Source organism: Lissotriton vulgaris, unplaced genomic scaffold (assembly GCF_964263255.1).
Source record: "Lissotriton vulgaris unplaced genomic scaffold, aLisVul1.2 SCAFFOLD_602, whole genome shotgun sequence".
Classification (NCBI taxonomy): domain Eukaryota; kingdom Metazoa; phylum Chordata; class Amphibia; order Caudata; family Salamandridae; genus Lissotriton; species Lissotriton vulgaris.
In genome coordinates this window covers 198,550-217,251 of record NW_028249084.1, presented here as the reverse complement: position 1 = coordinate 217,251, position 18,702 = coordinate 198,550, and positions in this window count along the sequence as shown.

The window sequence follows — 18,702 nt, the reverse complement described above, 5'->3', positions numbered from 1 at the left end:
GATTGATCCTTATGGATCAAGTCTTGCATATGGGCCATCAGCCTGGCGGCTAGTATAGTGCTCAAGATTTTATAATCCGTCGTTAGCATCGACAGTGGTCTGTACGATGCCGGGTCAGAGCTGGTCCTATTCGGCTTTAGCAAGGGGATCATGAGCGCCTCGCGCATCGAACAGGGCAGTTCCCCCCTCTCTTTTGCTTCATTGTATATTATTTGGAGCCGTGGGGCTAGGATATCAATGTATTTACCATAGAACTCGATGGGCAGACCGTCCACTCCCGGTGTTTTCCTGCGTGCCATTCTCTTTATGGCCCCCCTAATTTCCACTAGGTCAATTGGGCCCCCGAGGGCTTCTGCTTGGTCCGGCTCTAGGCATGGTAATTGTATCTCAGACAACAAGGTCTCCAACATCTCGGTTTGATCTACCGGGCCTCCCCTATACAGTCGCTCGTAATATGCTTTAAAGCATCGCAATATGTCTGGCTGGGTGCTATACATGGTGCCGTCTGTATCGGTCAGGGATAGTATTGGGGCAGCACCCCTGCTGGGATTTGCCAACCAGGCTAGGAGCGTCCCCGTCTTATCCCCCTCAGCGAGTGCCTTGGTTAAGTATGTTTTGTGATCAAAACAACGAAGGCGCTCCACCTCCACCGCCACTGCTTCCCGTGCTGAGCATACCCTATCCTGCATGTCGGGGTGGTTGGGCCGTTGTATCTCTACCTCCCTCAGGGCTTGCTCGTCCTTGTCCACGTCTTCGACTAGTGTTCGCCGTACGCCCGCGAACTTCCCTATACAGTGCCCCCTTACTACCACCTTGAGCGCGTCCCATTCCACTGCCCTGGAAGAGGCAGTCCCCTCATTCTCGGCAAAGTATTGGGATATTCTACCTTCCAACGCTCCGCTGAACGGTGGATCGTCCAATGTGTCCGGATGGAGCCGGCATGTTGGGATTGGCGAAACTTCATTCATCCAGGCAAATGTTAGGAGTAGGGGGTTGTGGTCCGAGATCGTGCGTGCTAGGTATTCGGTTTGGGCAACCATTGGCAACACCGACTGGGAGCATAAGAAAGCGTCTATACGAATGTGGAGGTCGTGCATACCCGAATAGAATGAATAATCCCTATCAGTTGGGTGTTGGGCGCGCCATGCATCCGTCAGGTCCCACATCCCCTGCCAGTTTGATCTGTGTTTTGCTAGTCTGTGGACTGGGGATGCGTGTAGAGGTGGGTGTGACCTATCGAGAATGGCGTCTTCCACGGAGTTGAAGTCCCCCCCCCAGCAGCACTGATCCCGTTAAATAAGAGGCTAACTGTTTGGTCAGCCTAGTGAAGTATGATGCCTGCTCCACGTTTGGCGCATAGGCGCTGCAAAGTGTCAACTGACGACCCCTGAGCAAACCCTCGACTGCCACATACCTCCCTTCTGGGTCTACTGTGTGCCTAGTAACCTGAAAGGGAACCCCCGCCCGGACCCAAAGAAGTGTTCCCCTGGCAAATGCCGAGTACGTGGTGTGGAACAGTTGACCCCTCCATCTCCTCTGCAGTGCGGCGCCCTCCTTTTTAGTTAAATGGGTCTCTTGTAGAAAGGCAATGTGGATCCCTCTGCGGACCAGGTAGGCGTGTACCTTGTGCCTCTTTGTCATGGAATTTAGTCCCCGCACATTCCAGGACACACACTTCAACGAGCCCATATTAGCCATCACCCCAGTCAGTGCGAATTAAGTCAATAAACGTACGCTTCCGGACACCAGACAGCTTCCCACCACCTCCCATCCCCAACTCCCCGCCCAACCTCCCGTCCCCAAATGTACCTCGAGTCGCCCCAACTACTCCAGGTCTCCCCTCCCCCAGAACAGGACTCAACTGCGAAGTAGAGGCACCCATCCAAACTAGCGAGCGAACGTGCTCACGTAAACTTGTAGTCCGTAGTAATCACCACGGAGGCCTTATGGGCCCTGTGGCGCGTGAGCTGGCTACTGAACCTTTCAAGCCTCGTTCCCACGCCCCTCCGCCCCACAATACTCAATGCGACTCATGAAAGAAAAGTCTCACATTAGTCCTTTCCAATGTTCATTGGGGGCGCCGCCTTCAGGTTCTCTTCTCTCAGAAACCGCGGACAGCTGTTAGGGCTCAACGATTTCCCCCGCAGTCTGGGGGGTGACCTTCGGGCCCCTAGCACCGTCCAGCCCCGAGAAGTCAGTGTCTGATCCCGAGGCCAGGGCCTCTGAGGCTGATTCTCTTGCCGATTGGACCGGCACCGATCCCGACACCTCCTTAACCGCCTGCAGCGCTGCTCTTCGTTCTTCTTCAGTTTGCGATGTTGACGGCTTCTTGGATCCCCGGTTGCACCCTCGGAGCCTTCTCGATCGCCTGATCGCATGGTTCTGGCGCTCCTCCTCAGCTCTAAATCGAGCCCCATCCGTGCCCGCCTTGTAGGTGTCCCACCAGGTCCAGGCATCCGCCGGAGTTTCAAAGAACAGCGCCTTGTCGTCCACTATCACTCGTAACTTGGCCGGGAACAGCAGGGAGTATTGCAGTCCCTCGGTGCGTAGCTCCTTTTTGATGGAGAGAAAGGAGGCTCGCTGTTTCTGGGTTTCAAATGTATAGTCCGGGAATAGTGTGACTTTACTATTGTCCACCTGGAATGGGCCCGCATCCCTGGCCCGCTGAAGGAGCCAGTCTCTGTACTTATAGTGGAGCGATTTGATGACCACCGGGCGCGGCGGGAGACCCTGGCGCGGGGGGCGGGAAGGCACGCGGTGCGCCCGCTCCAGTGTGAAGAAGGGAGATAGGCCCTCCGGGGCAACCACAGTTTTTAACCAGTCGGTCAGGTAGCCCACCATGTCCGTTCCTTCTTTTTTTTCCGGCAGGCCCACCAGACGTACGTTGTTCCGCCGACTGCGGTTTTCAGCGTCCTCCGCTCTCTTCTCTAGGGCCTGTATCCACTCCATTGCTTCCGTGAGTCCTCCCTCCATTGATTTATGGGCCGGTACGACATCTTGTAAGGTAACTTCTGTGGCTTTGACCCTGTCCTGCAGCTTCGCATGATCTGCGCGCCGGTGCCCCAGCCCTGTCGCTACCTGACCAATATCGTGCTGTAGGGCTTCCTTCGTGGCAGCAATGGCGTCCAGTATCCGGTCCTGCATCAGTTGGAGCTCCGTGGGGGGTTGCGAGGAGTCCTCAGGCATTTCCGTGGCTGGACTCCCGTCCCCCTTGAGCCCTCTAGACTTTCCCATCTTGCACCTCCTTGCAATTCCGGACTCTCAAGGGTGATCTGGCGACAACGACGTCTCTCGCAACAGTCCGCCGCCAGCCTCAAGGTGGTCTCGCTGCTAGCCGTCGTCAGGTGGTGAGCCGGGTCTTTGGGGGCAGCGTTGCGGAGGTCGAAAATGGCGCCAGTGGCCTGTTAGGGCTCCTCAGCTTCCCCGGTAACCGGGCGTCAGGGGTCCGCACCGGGGTCCACCAGCCGACCCCGTCTCTCGGTCAGCACTCCCTTAAGCTCACCCCAACGTACAAAGTCAAAGTCAAAAAGGCTTTATTTCGACATGTAAAATATCTTAAAAAGCGTACATACAAGTAAAAATTCATTTCAGAGCATTAAAAATAAATTCAAATTTTTGTTAAAAAAACCCCTTGCATAATTTGAGACTGCAATTTAAACTGTTATTATTTAGGGGAAAAATAATTAAATTACCTAAAATAGGCATGGTTTTAAAGCAGACCATAGAAATAAAAACTTAATTAAACAATTTGTCTGAGTCTTTTTGACCGAATCCGCCATGCCCACCCAAGATACCTCAACGTACAGCGGAGCTGGCGATCTGAAGCCACCCCCCACGAAGGAAGCACAACCTGGGGCCAGAGTCGGGGTGGAAAGTGTAGGATGCGCAATTCCACAGCGGGTGTACTCCTCCCCCCGGTCCCGGCTCTCTGCTTCCACGACCCACGGGTCCAGAGCGATGGTGCTGTGGTCCGATTCAATGCCCCTCCAGGCCCCTCGCAGAGACAGCGTCACCTTTCATGTTAGGCCCGGGTCAGGCAGCCACCCAATCAAGTCGCAGGTCCCGTTGTCGGGCCGCAAAGTATCTCCTCCGGGTGAGGTTGGGCGTCCCCTGGGCAATCTCCACACCTGATATCTCCGTAGGGCCCTCCCAAAGCAAGGCCGGCTGTGACTCGGCTGCTCACGGGCGTACTGTGCCGTTGCAGGACTCGGCAGCACCCATAGGAATCGCAGGCCTCAAAGCCGGGGCCCAGGGTAAGCCCTTTGCGGTTGTGGGCGGAGCCCCGCCAGAGCTCCGCTCCCGATCGGACCTCGCACTGACCTCAGGGTCCGCCGGTGCCCCGGGTGGCCGCAGCCACTCTCTAGTAGTCCAGTGCTTCACGGCTCTCCTCTCTGTGGTCGCAGGACATCAGGGGCAGGTCCGTCGCTATTTCTCGGTGGCCGCTAGGAAGGGTGCCGCCATCTTGCCCACGGCCATCTCGGGTACTCCGCGCCCTTCAGCGCCCTTTGTGCTTGGTGTCGCGGCGCGCTTCCCCAACCGGAACAGACTTGAGGGTTGGCTCCGGGATCGACCCGATTTCCACGGGGATCCCAGGTCTGATACAGGATTAGTGGCGGATTACGGGCTGAGGGTCGGGAGCCTCGCTAGGCTGCGACCGTTTCCATCGGCTGCTAGCCACGCCCCCCCACTCTTGGTTAAATCTTGTGGTTCGGACACATTCAATACATCTTGTACTAAGGCAACTGCACCCTCATTCTGTTTCTTAAGAACAGCCTCTTTATCTACTGTGTCCCAATTAAGTGACAGTCTTGACAAGCAATCCGCGTGTATGTTCCTCCAATCTTGTATATACACCATATTATAACAAAATTCCTGAAGACGAGAAGCCAACCTGTTCAATTTTGCTGAGCAGTTTGCATCACCTCCAGGCAGTAACACTCGTATGAGAGGCTTGTGATCAGTCTTTAATATAAGTTTGGACCCCCACAGATAGATTCTAAAATACTCACAAGCCCACACATCAGCCAAAGGTTCACGTTCTATAACCGAATAGTTCTTCTCACAAGTAGATAGTGTTCTGGACGCAAAAGCTGTGGTAAATATTCGATTTACCGTCCTAATTTCTATGCAGGTAAGTACTTAATCAATAATAACTCAATCGGAAAGAAAGAGGCAGAGTCTGTGGTGTTAGAGTTCTTAGGGGTTTTATTCCTTAAAAAGGAATGGTCAGACCGGATATCATGTTCCTAACACCACTGGGGTGTAGGAAGGGATAGAGCAATATTTTATTGACAATACATAGCTTATATACTTAAAACGTACAGTAGAAACCAATACAGTAGGCGTAACAGCTGAGAGAAACAAGATAAGAGCACACACGTGGTAGTGATACGTAATTAGAAGGCGTGAACTAGGCGTGAACATAGAGGTGTGTGCTAGAAACGTCACAGGTAGGTGTCACAAGTGGGTGGCAACAAAGCAGAATCTTGTAATGTCAGCAGAAATCTGAGGCCTGGATGCGCGCGCAGCTGCATGACGTGTGATTGACGTGAAACTGGAGGGTGCAGGGGACTTGACATTTACACTGGCGGAAAGAGACAGAAGTCTGGCATGTCAGATCAACTCGTACCTCTATCATATCTGATATCTGATGTTTGGGAACCATATTATCTAGAAGGAAAAGGTCTCTGGGGCAGAAGCTATTCTATACTGACTGTGAGTGCGTGTATAAGCGCCTAAGTGTCTGCATGAGAATGCGAGGGGCATGGGCCTACCATGGTAACAGAGGCTATGAATTACTTGCACGGAGACAGTGAGGCCGGGCCCTTTGCTCTGCAGCTGGGGGGATGTTTACTTAAACTAGTAGGCAGGAATGCATTTTCGAGGAGCGGAACAGATAATTCGAAGGTTGAATACAGTCTTGGCAGGCAGCAGGCTGGGCTAAGCGCCGTGAGCCGCACAGGGAGTAAGGCAGAGGTCACGGGTACAGAGACAGCCTGGGCTGAGGCTTTCGGAGTCAGAAAGCAGGAAAAGGGCTCGATGGCAGAATTCAGGGCCTACTTCGCCAGAGTTGAAAAACGTGTAAAGTACACCACAAAAAGACGTTGGCATAGCATACTTAGAAACGGAATATTCAACCCATTCAGGGTGGGTCTGAAAGAGGACATGTTAACGTTGGACGCAAATGTATTTGCGTCTTCATAGATGGCACAGGAGGGAAGTTACATGCACTTTAAGCTGGTACATGGAGACGGTGGGGTACACGTTAGGGAACATTACTTGACCATAAAATTTATATTTCCTCATTCCCTCCTTGTTCCCTACGGACCCTTCATGATATATCGATCCTCATGAATCGATCAGTCTGTTCTTGTAACATCATTTGCTCTTCTTTCTTTCTTTCACGTTTTGAGAGAAAACTGGAATGTTCAATGCACGAGGTGGCACACAGCCCACAAATCGCTGGCCCACACTGTAGGCACAGGCAGCAACTGAATACTATGACAAGGGCAATGCCTAGGAAGGATAGGATCTTCCATCCCCAAGCGGTTAACGTTGTCCAGAACCAACCGGACCAAGTCCAGGTGCCTGGATTCTGATGTATCTGACTTGCAATTTTATGAAGACGTGTAATAGCTTGGTATACCGTTGGCGCGTTTTCTGGAATGAAAACACAGCAACTTGACCCGATGACCTTACAAGCTCCGCCTCTGTCTGCCAAGATGACGTCAATAACAAGACGATTCTGAAGAACAACAACCCGCATGGCGGACTGCTCCTCTGTTAAGTTACCTAGGGCGAGGCAGTTTCATTCACTACTGCTTAAAGTGTTCTAGTTAATCTGCGTATTAGTTTACTATTCTGGACGGGGCCTGTGAAGAAAAAGAATCCTTTATTGAAATCTGTGTATTGCTCCCATGCTGTTTCAGTATAGTCGACAATCGGGAGATCTCTTCGGAGTCTATTCTTTACTAGATTTGTATTTCTGTGATAATCAGGAGGGGCTAGGAAAACAGGTGACAGAAGGAATGCAATGTAACAAGTACCATCCCAATCTGGAGGCAAGCGTATGTATGCGGTATGGCCACAAACAAAGTAGGAATGACGGGTAGCTCTAAAGGAAGACTTGCCTTGATCACTGAATTCGACCACAGTAGTACATTTACTATGACCTAAGTGTACTGAACCCTTCTTACTGACACATAAATCGCCAGTGACTGGTAATACTGACATAGCAGGGAGAACTGGTGCAGCTTCGGATTCAACAGTAAGAATCATAAGGTTAATTGTATAATTACCTAATCCATATACTTCATTTTCTAGATCAGTTCCTATTCTAATGGGAAGTCCCTTCTTGTCAGGGTAACAGGCATTAAGCAGAACTGAGTTCAAGTTTCCCCAAACCCAGCTCCCTTTGAAAACAGCAATATCAGGATCTAAGGAATTAATTATTCTAAACCATGCACCACAGGAGCCATTGTGAGTGAACGGGTACGGAAAAAGGGGCAGAACTCCCTTGTATTTCTGATAGGGAGGGAGTCGGCCACATATCCAACAGTTTGTAGCATTGTTAGTCTGATGGGAGTGATGCAACATACTAATGAATGTGTTATTGCGCAGCGCAAGTCTGTAAGATAGTTCGTGGGGAGGTAATTCACTAAAAGAATGTTCGGCAGTGACATTATAAGCAGATTGTTCACGTTTGAAGATAGGGTAATATATGGGAAGCAGTATACTTGCAACAATAATCAGAAGACTTAGAAAAAACATAATCAATAGTGTCACTATACAGTGACTGCGGAGTGATTTACAATATGTACGTTTCTTGAGTTGTCTCTCTCTCTCTCTATCTCGATCTAGGGGATACATGTCAGAAACTATTTAACCGATTCACCTAGGGGAGGACTTAAACAATTAAACTGTCTGACTTGCTAGATCGAAGTTTCATGCGGTACTCTTCTTGGGGATTTTTCTCTTGTTTGATAACTTTAAAGTCTTTAGTATCGAGGCAGTCCTTGGGGGGGGGTGGACGAGTCGGTTTCGGGTAACAGTTCATTGCATTTTTTAATATGACTCGTATGGATCCACCCCTTTCGGCCTTCCACCTTGATAGCGGTCCGAGTTGTAAGAAGGACGGTCTTCGGTTCTTTCCAGCGGGGCTCCAGCGGACTTTTCCTGTCGAAGTTCCTAATTAGCACTAGGTCTCCGGGACGGACATCATGCGACTTTACATCAGTGTTGTCGGGAAAGGCTGCGGCAACCTGTGAACGACATGATTGGAGTGCAGACATCAAGGAGGCAAGGTAATCTGTCAGCATATTACAATCAACATCTGTAATTTTCTTAGGTATGGGCGTCCCCCACATATTCGGTGGTCTGCCAAAGACCACTTCATACGGTGATAGTCCTGATCTCGAATGGGCGACCATTCTCATGTAGAACAATGCAACTGGCAGGGCGACTATCCAGTCGACCCCTTTCTCTTTACATATTTTAGCAAGGCGGGTCTTTAGTGTCTGGTTATGCCTTTCTACAAGGCCAGCGGCTTCGGGATGTCGGACACAATGGAATTTCCACTGATATCCTAGCAGAAGGGAAACCTGTTTCATGAGTTCGGATGAGAATGGCTGTCCGTTATCTGAGTACACGACACGAGGCAAGCCGTACCGTGGGAAGAATTCTCGAACCAGCTGCCTGGCAGTGGTCGGAGCAGTGTAATCTGGGACTGGATATGCTTCGGTCCAACGGGAAAGTGCACAAACAATTACGAGGACATATTTGAATCCTCGACAACGGTCCATCTGGATATAATCCATCTGGAGGACTTCAAAAGGGTGATCGGGAGGATGAAATCCACCTTGCTCTACAGGGACGCTTTTACCTGGATTGAACTGACAACAGATCATGCAAGTACGCACTTTCTGTTTTGCTGCTGCTCGTAAGTGTTTGTTGTACCAGAGATTCTGTAAACTGTCTAACATCGCTTTCTCTCCTAGATGTGCAGGACTATGTGCTGTATTTATTATGACTTGGACCATAGAGTCGGGGAGAAACCATGTAGATTTTCCCTTCGTCATCCAACCTTGATCTGTCTGGATCCCTCCTAGTTCAGTCCATTTCTTTATTTCTTCTGTAGTAGCATGTGTCTGAATATCGATTACATCTAGTGTGGGATCCCTGACTGTCATACAATGTGTCGGTACTATTGTCTTTGTCACGTCAGTTGTCTGGGTGTGAGTCAATGCTGTATGTTTTGCTGTCTGGTCTGCCAGGTCGTTACCCTGGGAAACAGAATCTGTAACTTTAGTATGTGCTTTACACTTCATGACGGATATGCCTGAAGGCAGATGTATTGCTTCTAACAGTGCTTGAATGAGGGGACCGTGTTGAATCTTGGCACCGTGAGAGGTCAAAAAACCTCGTTCTTGCCATAACATTCCGAAGTCGTGTACGACTCCGAAAGCATAACGGGAATCAGTGTATATGTTAACATTTCTGTTCTTGGCTAGTATACAGGCTCGGGTCAGAGCAATGAGCTCTGCCGCTTGAGCGGACAGTGTATCAATACGATATGTTTCTTTTACTTCAGTTTCAGTGGTCACTGTATACGCGGCCACTAATTCTCCGGTACTTGTTCTCATACATGAACCATCCACGTAAAGTGTCAGGTCTGGATTTGTCAATGGAACATCCGTTAAGTCTCGTCGGGGCTTTGTTACTGCATTAATGATCTCTATACAATCATGCGGGGCTGGATCTGTCATAATTGAAGGTAACAATGTTGCGGGGTTTAGAATGCTGCAGCGTCTGATTTCTATGTGTGGCTGGAATAGCGTCAATTCATAACCTGTCAGTCGTGCTATGGTCAAGTGTTGAGTCTGAGTTCTGTTTAAAAGAACCTCTACAGAATGTGGAACTTGTACTGTTAATGGATGTCCTAAAACAATTGAGTCGCTCTGTCTGATTGCTAGTGCTGTTGCTGCTACTGACTTTAAGCACGCAGGGAGTGCCTGGGCTACTGAATCCAATGTACTTGAAAAATAAGCGCAAGGCTTATGTGAACCTGCTTGATCTTGAGTGAGGACAGACAACGCTGTACCATCACGTTCTGTAACAAAAAGTGTAAAAGGTTTGCTGTAACATGGTGTCGCTAAAACTGGTGCTTGGCATAAAGCTTTCTTTAATTCTTCAAAGGCTTGTGTATGTTCCTGAGTCCAAGGAAGGACAGTCGAAGTCGCTGCCCCCTGTGTTGTTAACTGGATGAGTGGTTTAGCTAGAAATGCATACTGAGGAATCCATTGTCTGCAGTACGAGGTGAGGCCTATAAAGGCCCGCACTTCCTTTTGTGTCTGGGGTTGTGGCATATTTACAATTAACTGGATACGGTCAGGAGTGAGCTGTCTCCCCACTTTGGACAGCAAGTGACCCAAGTACACAACTTGCTGAACACAGAATTGTAGCTTCGAAGGAGACACCTTGTGTCCCTTTTCGGCCAGAAAATGTAAAACTGTCAATGATGCTTGTTCACATTCGGGCTCACTTCGTGCGGTGATCAGCAGATCATCGACGTATTGCAGTAAAGCGGTGTTAACTGGCATTTGAATACAATCTAGTTGTCTTTTTAGTGCTTGTCTATAGATGCTGGGGCTTTCTGTGAATCCTTGAGGTGCGCGTGAAAATTTGAAACTTCGTCCATTTAAACTGAATCCGAAGAGATATTGGCTCTCTGGATCAATTGGCACACTAAAGAAGGCGTTCTTGAGGTCAATTACAGTAAAGAACGTTGCTTCTGAATCAATAGCAGTCAATAGGGATGAGATGTCGGGAACCACAGGGTACTGTGGTACAATGCATTTATTCAGTTCTCGTAAATCAATCACCAGCCGATATACTGGCGGTGCATTGGGATCAGTACGTTTAAGAATCGGAATGATAGGGGAATTACAGATATTGGAGTCGGTCTCTACGACCACTCCTTGGGCAATGAGCTCTTCAATGATTTCCAGTAAAGCCACTACAGCATCGGGTGGTAACTTGTATTGTCTGATTCGGGGTAAAACAACACCTGGCTTCAGTGTAACACGGTATGGTGTAATGTGCATGCAGCCTACATCGGTTGGGCCTTGTGCCCACAGGTGATCCGGTACATTTTTCAATCTGACATCAAACTCTCTTAATACATAGTGACCCTTGAAATCTCGCAAAAAGAGTCTAACTCCTTCCGGAGAACAACATATCACTGCTCCTAGAGCCTTCAGTGTCTTTATTCCTAACAAGTTTTCTGGACATGATTTCGTAAGTAACAAGTCTGTAACACGTGATAATGGACCCACAGCCAGGGGGACGGGTTTCGATACCTCATTTACAATAGGCTGTCCTGAAAAACCAAGGGAAACATTCTGTGAGCCTGAGAGGGGTGCCCCTGGGACTTCATCATGGCTGATTGTTGTGCGACTTGCCCCTGTGTCAATTAAAAACTTTCTGTCTTTTCCCAATACTTGACTGTGTACATAAGGACCCTCTTGATCTACAGGAATCTCAATAAGAGGCAAGCCACCCTCCCTCTCTAGGCTGTTTCATGTGTAACGTGGATAATCGGGATAATCATATTGGGCATACTGGTACATCTGTTGTGAAACTTGCTGAGTCGCAGCAATGGGCTGTGGCTGTGGTACCGCTACTGTCTGTGCTGCATGTGGTGAAACATGCATAGGCTGTGTATTCTGCATGGGCTGTATATTCTGTGAAGTCGGTTGCTGGACCTGGTCTTGTCTAGGCGGACGCAGTCTTTCTTTAGTTTTACCTGTCGATATATTATGTTTCAGGACTGGGCATTCATGTACGTAGTGACCTGGCTGCTTGCAATAGTTGCATGTCCCTTTAACGGGAGCTGCTGAATTCTGGGTCTGGGTCGTACCCTTTCTCTGGCCGTCGGCTGGAACCGACTGGGCCACTAACATTTTCATTTTCGTGTCTTTCATACGTTTCTGTTCATGATCCTGTTCTTCTCTAATTCTGTTCTGATGGTATTGTAACATCTGTAACATCTGGGATGGCGTATTTGCTTGCCATGTACTCTCAACCTTGTATACACGGGCTTTAACTGCTGCCAGGGAATTCTCGACTAACTTTGATACAAAAAGGTGCGGGTACGACTCGCTACTTGGTTTAAGGCCACTATTAATAAGGAAACATTTCTCGAATCTTGAATAGAAGTCACTAGTATCTTCGTCGTGTTTCTGTTTACAGGCTGAGATTGCGTCCCAGTCTTCCTTTCTAGTTGTCAGTAATCTTGGCAGAACCTGTACTATCAAACCTGGTAATGCTTTAGTTTTCTCCCCAAGGCCTAGCCCTGGGGTACGAAGTTTCTCCTCGTCTTCTATTTCTGTCCATACAATCTTTTTGTCTCCCACCTCCCATTCTCTTTCCTTTAGTTTCTCGTAGATGCCGGTGGGCAGCAGTACCTTTAACATTTTCATGATATCTGCATATGTGTAATCTCCCATCAGTAACATGTCTTTAAGTTCTCTGTGAAAACCTGCAGGGTCTTTGTCGTGACAGGGTACTAGTTTCTTCATTTCCAATAGTTCTAACTTGGTCAGGGGTGTGTGTACATACACACGTTTCAAGGTATTATCGGCACCCATAACTGGATGTACTTCTCGTAAAGGGTTCTGTCTTTCAAGACGCTCCATATGATACATTTTTCTTTCTGGGGATGGAGCGGGAACATATTCGGAGCTTAAGAAAGTGTTATATCTGTGCCGTTGTTCTAGAATTATTTGTATTAACTGGGTACTTAGGCCTCTCCATCTATCCATGAGTAGTGCTTCTAATGTATCGTGTAAGGGACCTGGATCAGAATGTTGATTTCTGTATAACCTGAGGAGGTGCTGAATCATATAGGTACCTGCTAATTTCTGCTCGTCTGGGGATAGGTTCAGGAATGTCTGCGCTACTGTGTCATCATTGTATATGTTCGGATTGTCAGCCCATAGTACTGCTGACCGGGCTAGTTCTTGTTCATCCATAGAATTGAGTACATGGTACCCCATTCGTTCTCGAAGCATTTTATCAGTCTCTTGGAACTGATGTTCAGGAGAATTCGGTTTTGATATGCCAGAGAGAAAAACTCTCTTGCTTTCTGGACGAATGCCTTTCCTAAGATAAGTTCCCTTACCTACATACGCTATTGTATCTGTAGTCTTTTCTGGTTCTTCAGGTTCTTCCTCCTCCTCGGAGGAAGCATTTTCTTTCTCTTTTTCGTGTATATCTATTACTGCTTTTCTTATTTTCTTGTACATACTGGCTATACAATTTATTTTATCATGTTTTCCTTCGGATATATTTTGACCCCACTTGTTTAGTGCCTCTAATTCATCCTGTTCTGTCTCAGGCCTGTCTCGTTCTCTTATTAAGCAATTTATGAAAAAACGTAGTATATATGCTTGAGTGTCAACTTTCTGATGTGCCAGGGCCTCCTTAATACTTTCAGGATTTTCCCCAGTCTGGACAAAATGATATATTTTATCTAGGTGATCTTTCATTCCTGAGAATAATATTAGGTAATCCGTAGCTTGTCGCAAGCGTAGTGAAGCTATCAACATTCTATCGTCTTTGCCGGGTACTGGATCATATCTGCAAACTGAAAGCGGTGCTTTGAGTCTGTCGAGACGGGGTGATTGGAGTGTGTTCTGCATGTCCCTAAGGTGTAATCTGTGTGTTGCTGGCGGGGTCTGGTAACCCCCGGTCGCACCTCCTGAGGCGGAGGCTTGGGCATTATCCCTCTGTGGAGTCTGTATGTGTACTTGAACTTGTCTTTTAGTAGGATCAGGTAGAAACGGATTTGGTATATTAACTTTAAGTGCGGGAAGTGGTGGAGGTGGAGGAACGACAGGCTGTCGGACGGGGGAACCTTGTTGCGGTAATGGCGGGATATGGTCTGGAGGCGGGTTGCCATCTCCGTCACCGTCAGTAGGCGGGACGTGGGCACGTGGATTGGTGTAAGCGGGTGCTACATCGTTTAGATAGGAATTCAGAAATATGTCCTTAGTAGTCCTGTGATTTACTTTAGTTGGAACCAATGGTGGCGGCAGATTTTTCGGTATTTCTGAAGTGGCTTCAGGCGAACCCTCGGCCACAAGATACATGCCATTTACAAGATTGTTTCGTGCGCGGTCTACTTGTTCTGATTTTACTCGGATCCCTTCAGTAACTAATTCGTTTTCTCGGGCTTTATCTGACTCTTCTCTATGTCTGTCTTCTCTACGGAGTGCTTTTTCAGCACGTTTATGTGATTCTTTACGCCAAAATTCTATGGCGTCTTTCTGAGATTGTCTGGCTTTCTTTTTCCATAGTGCTTCTTCTACCTTCATGATGCACTCGGCATCCCATGTTCCGGTAACAGGCCATCTGTGTCTCTCGTCTAGATGCTTAGTATAATCGGCCCATAAATCTAGATACAATATGGCATCTAAGCCATGTTTCTGATACATGAAATTTCCAGGAGTGTCCCTAGGGGGGATAGGAATTTCTTCCTCTAGTATCCCTTTCCTAGTTCCTATCTGCTTTAACTTATTGAAAAACGGCATCTTGTTTACTTAGTACTGAATGCTCAATCCTTGCTACTTAACTCTGAACACAGCTAGTTACACAAAAACACAATAATGCACATTAAAAACAGTCACTCATACCACGACATTAATCACATGAAAGACATATATTATAATGGGAGACTTAAATGCTAAAATTTCAAATAGCGAAATTAAGAAATGGGCCCTTCTATTCAAAGAGGAATCTCTGGAAACATCATTCCCAGAACTCCCTAAAGGAGTTAAATCAGATAAAAGGGGTCGTGCATTATTATCATTTCTTCCCAGCATAAATGGAACAATACTTAATGGCAACACCAACGGAGATAAACCAGCGTCATACACAAGGCAGGGAAATGGTTCTCCATCTATTCTTGACTATTTTATATGTGGGATGGAAGAAAAAGAACAAATCACTGAACTTTCAATTAAATTTAATGAGGAAAGTGACCATGCTCTTTTGTATTTAACAACTCTCTGGAATGCACAGCTTTCTTTTCAGAACCAGCCAATATTCCAAAAATCCAAAACGGAAGTAAATATAACAAAGCGTCGCATATACTGGGGGACAGAAAACCTGGATTACCTAAGATTCTTAATCTCTAATACCCATCTGTTGAAAACCAAATATTCAAACGATCCTATAACGAACTTTGAATATATAATTCATAAGCTTAAGCAAGCCTTACAAAGTAAGATGGAACACAACAGAGCAATAAAAAGTAACTGCTTTAGAAAGAATAAAAACTGGAATCAACCAAAAGTAAGACATCTCAATGGGCTGATTCGAGCCCAGTATTTGCGTTTCTCGTCTGTAAATAAAAAGGAAATTAATAGACTAAAGAACCAAATACGACGAGAAAAAACCAAACAGAAAAAACTAAAGCAAGACGCCAACTGGATGGATATCCAACAAGCAGTCAAGCAATACAATCAGCGCAAATATTGGTCCTTGATTGCAAGAATGACTGGCACCACAAAGAAGCTGGAAGCAACTCCAGTCTCAGAGGATGACTGGGACACATATATCAGTGAGCTATATAAACTGAATAAGACCACTAAGATAGATGAGGCTGATGAACGAACTATAGAACTGAATGATACTAAAATCAACAAGACTACGGCAGTATCTATCTCAATAAACATCAAAAAAGCAAGAAGTACGGGGGCATCTGGCCCCGATCAGATCCCAATTAAGGTCTATCAAGCCGATCATAAAGAGTGGGGACTGTTGCTTTCGCCACTATTTAATTATATATTTGATTCCGGCCAAATTCCAAATTCCTGGAAGGGAAGTATAATAATCCCGATTTATAAAAAAGGAAAAAGAGGTATACCAGGAAACTATAGACAAATAGCCCTTATGGATGCAGCTGGGAAGATTTTTGCAGCAGAAATTCTGGACAGGTTGAAAACTTGGGCTTTTTCGTTGGGTCTTATTCCCATGTTTCAGTCTGGATTTCGTCCGAACCATTCAGTCATAGACAATATAGCAATTTTCCAGACAATTTTAGATAAATACGTATCAGGGAGAAAGCAATCCATATATGCAGCGTTCATAGACTATTCGACGGCCTTTGACCGTGTGGACAGACCGACCCTGTGGACTAAATTAAGAAAGATGGGCATTCCGGAAACATTACTGCAACTAATAGTGAATCTGCATAGTAATACCTGGTGCCATGTTCAAATGGGGAGAGACAAGGGTCTGTCGAAGATAATATGGACATCTAATGGTTTAAAGCAAGGGTGCCTTTTGGCTCCAATCTTATTTTCTCTTTATTTAAGTGACTTACCATACCAATTACAACAGGGGATATGCACACCTCCAAAGATAGCCACTCAGTCCATTTACTCCCTGCTGTATGCGGACGATATAGTCATGTTTGACCTAACACCATTCGGGCTTCAAAGTCTCCTAGATATTCTATATCACTACTCTAGGAAAAACTATTTAATCCCGAATATAAGTAAAACTAAAGTGGTTGCATTTTCAAAACGAAAGAAAATTGTGAGGTACGAATGGAAGCTGGGAAGTGAGAAACTGGAGCAGGTAAAGGAATATACATATCTCGGCAGAATTTTCTCACACAATATGAGTAATAACAAACAAATTAATCATCTAAAGAGAAAATGCGAGCTACACGCTGGGGCCTTGTCACGCCTATATACGGCCACTGGAAATAGACATTTCTCTGCACTAATCCAGGTTTACAAAGCCAAGATACCACCAGTTCTGTCATACTCCTCGGAATATATCCCTTTAAAACAATGGACCTATATGGACCTAAATGAAGGAAAAATATTAAAGAAACTTTTGAAAGTTTCCACCTCTACACCAGTACAGGCGTTGAGACTGGAATGTTCCATCACGAGTGCGTACGCCACAGCGGTAGCAAGTATCATCAGGTGGGCTCACAACCTTCTCCATTCAAAAGATAGCACCCTACGAAGTTTGCTAAAAGATGAGACATTGAATAATGATTCCACCCATCTTATCTTTTCTAAAAATATGAGAGAGGCATTTCAGCTTGCAAAAATCAGTTTGGAAATTCTGGCAACATGGTCACCAGCACAACTCAAACTTTTCCTAAAACACTTTACCCCCAAACTGAGTTATGAGCTTGACCATTTACATTGTAAGAAACTAACTGTGTACAAGGCCTATGCAGACTCCCAGGAATACAAGCAAAAACAGCCGTATCTAGAATATACTCTTGTACATGGCGCAAGGCGAGCAATCATGATGCTGCGCTTGGGTATACTTCCTGTATTAACCTTCAGTTCTTCCTGGAGATCAGATAATGATGAGCTATGCACTCTATGTCAGGGGGGCAAACAGAATTTAGAACACCTTCTCTTTATATGTCCAAACACCAAAATTGTAAGTGCAAGGTTAACGTGTCTTGAGTCCATTTATCGGTCTTGTAGGATTGCTAACACAAAAGATTTCTTATTGCTATGTAAAAACCCACCAAATGAATATGTTTGCTACAGAATTTTTAAGTTTTTGAAAATTTCATTGAATATGTACTAATTTTTATGGATGTAAATGTATATATCTCTTATCAATTTTGTGGTCCTCAAAAGAGTACCGTTACAAAAATAATTATTTTTGACTTTTTGACTTTTGACATATATGACTACCCCCCTATACTGGATGTACTGCTAAACAGCACAGATACACTGCTAAGAACAGTGCAAGAACTAGAATAACGGATATACTGCTAAACAGTACAGATACACTGTCTAAAACAGTGCAGACCGAATTTGTGTACCCAAACCCGTCTTTACCGGATACATAATAATGCACCCGTCTAGATACGTCCCAGCAATGGTACTCACCGGGAAGCACGGAAACAGAAGGCCTCGGAAAACTCGACTGGACTGGACCAGACTCGACTCGACTCGACACGTGGATACTTCGGAAACTGGTGGGCCTCTTGACACCTCGGACCTTGCTTCTTTCGGCTAGGCTCTGGTCGGGATCCTCCGCACTCCTCACCGCCTCGTCTGGGTGCTGATCGCAGTCTTCGTCACCTCCGTGGGCCAGAGGGAGATACAGGAAATCCTGCCAGTACGCGTAGTTCCGTCTAACTGATGGCAGGGGACAGAGCTTGCAACGCACCAACCTGCGCGTGGGGTGGGGGAGGGGTCCCTGATCGGGCGCCAGAATAATGTGGTAAATATTTGATTTACCGTCCTAATTTCTATGCAGGTAAGTACTTAATCAATAATAACTCAATCGGAAAGAAAGAGGCAGAGTCCGTGGTGTTAGAGTTCTTAGGGGTTTTATTCCTTAAAAAGGAATGGCCAGACCGGATATCATGTTCCTAACACCACTGGGGTGTAGGAAGGGATAGAGCAATATTTTATTGACAATACATAGCTTATATACTTAAAACGTACAGTAGAAACCAATACAGTAGGCGTAACAGCTGAGAGAAACAAGATAAGAGCACACACGTGGTAGTGATACGTAATTAGAAGGCGTGAACTAGGCGTGAACATAGAGGTGTGTGCTAGAAACGTCACAGGTAGGTGTCACAAGTGGGTGGCAACAAAGCAGAATCTTGTAATGTCAGCAGAAATCTGAGGCCTGGATGCGCGC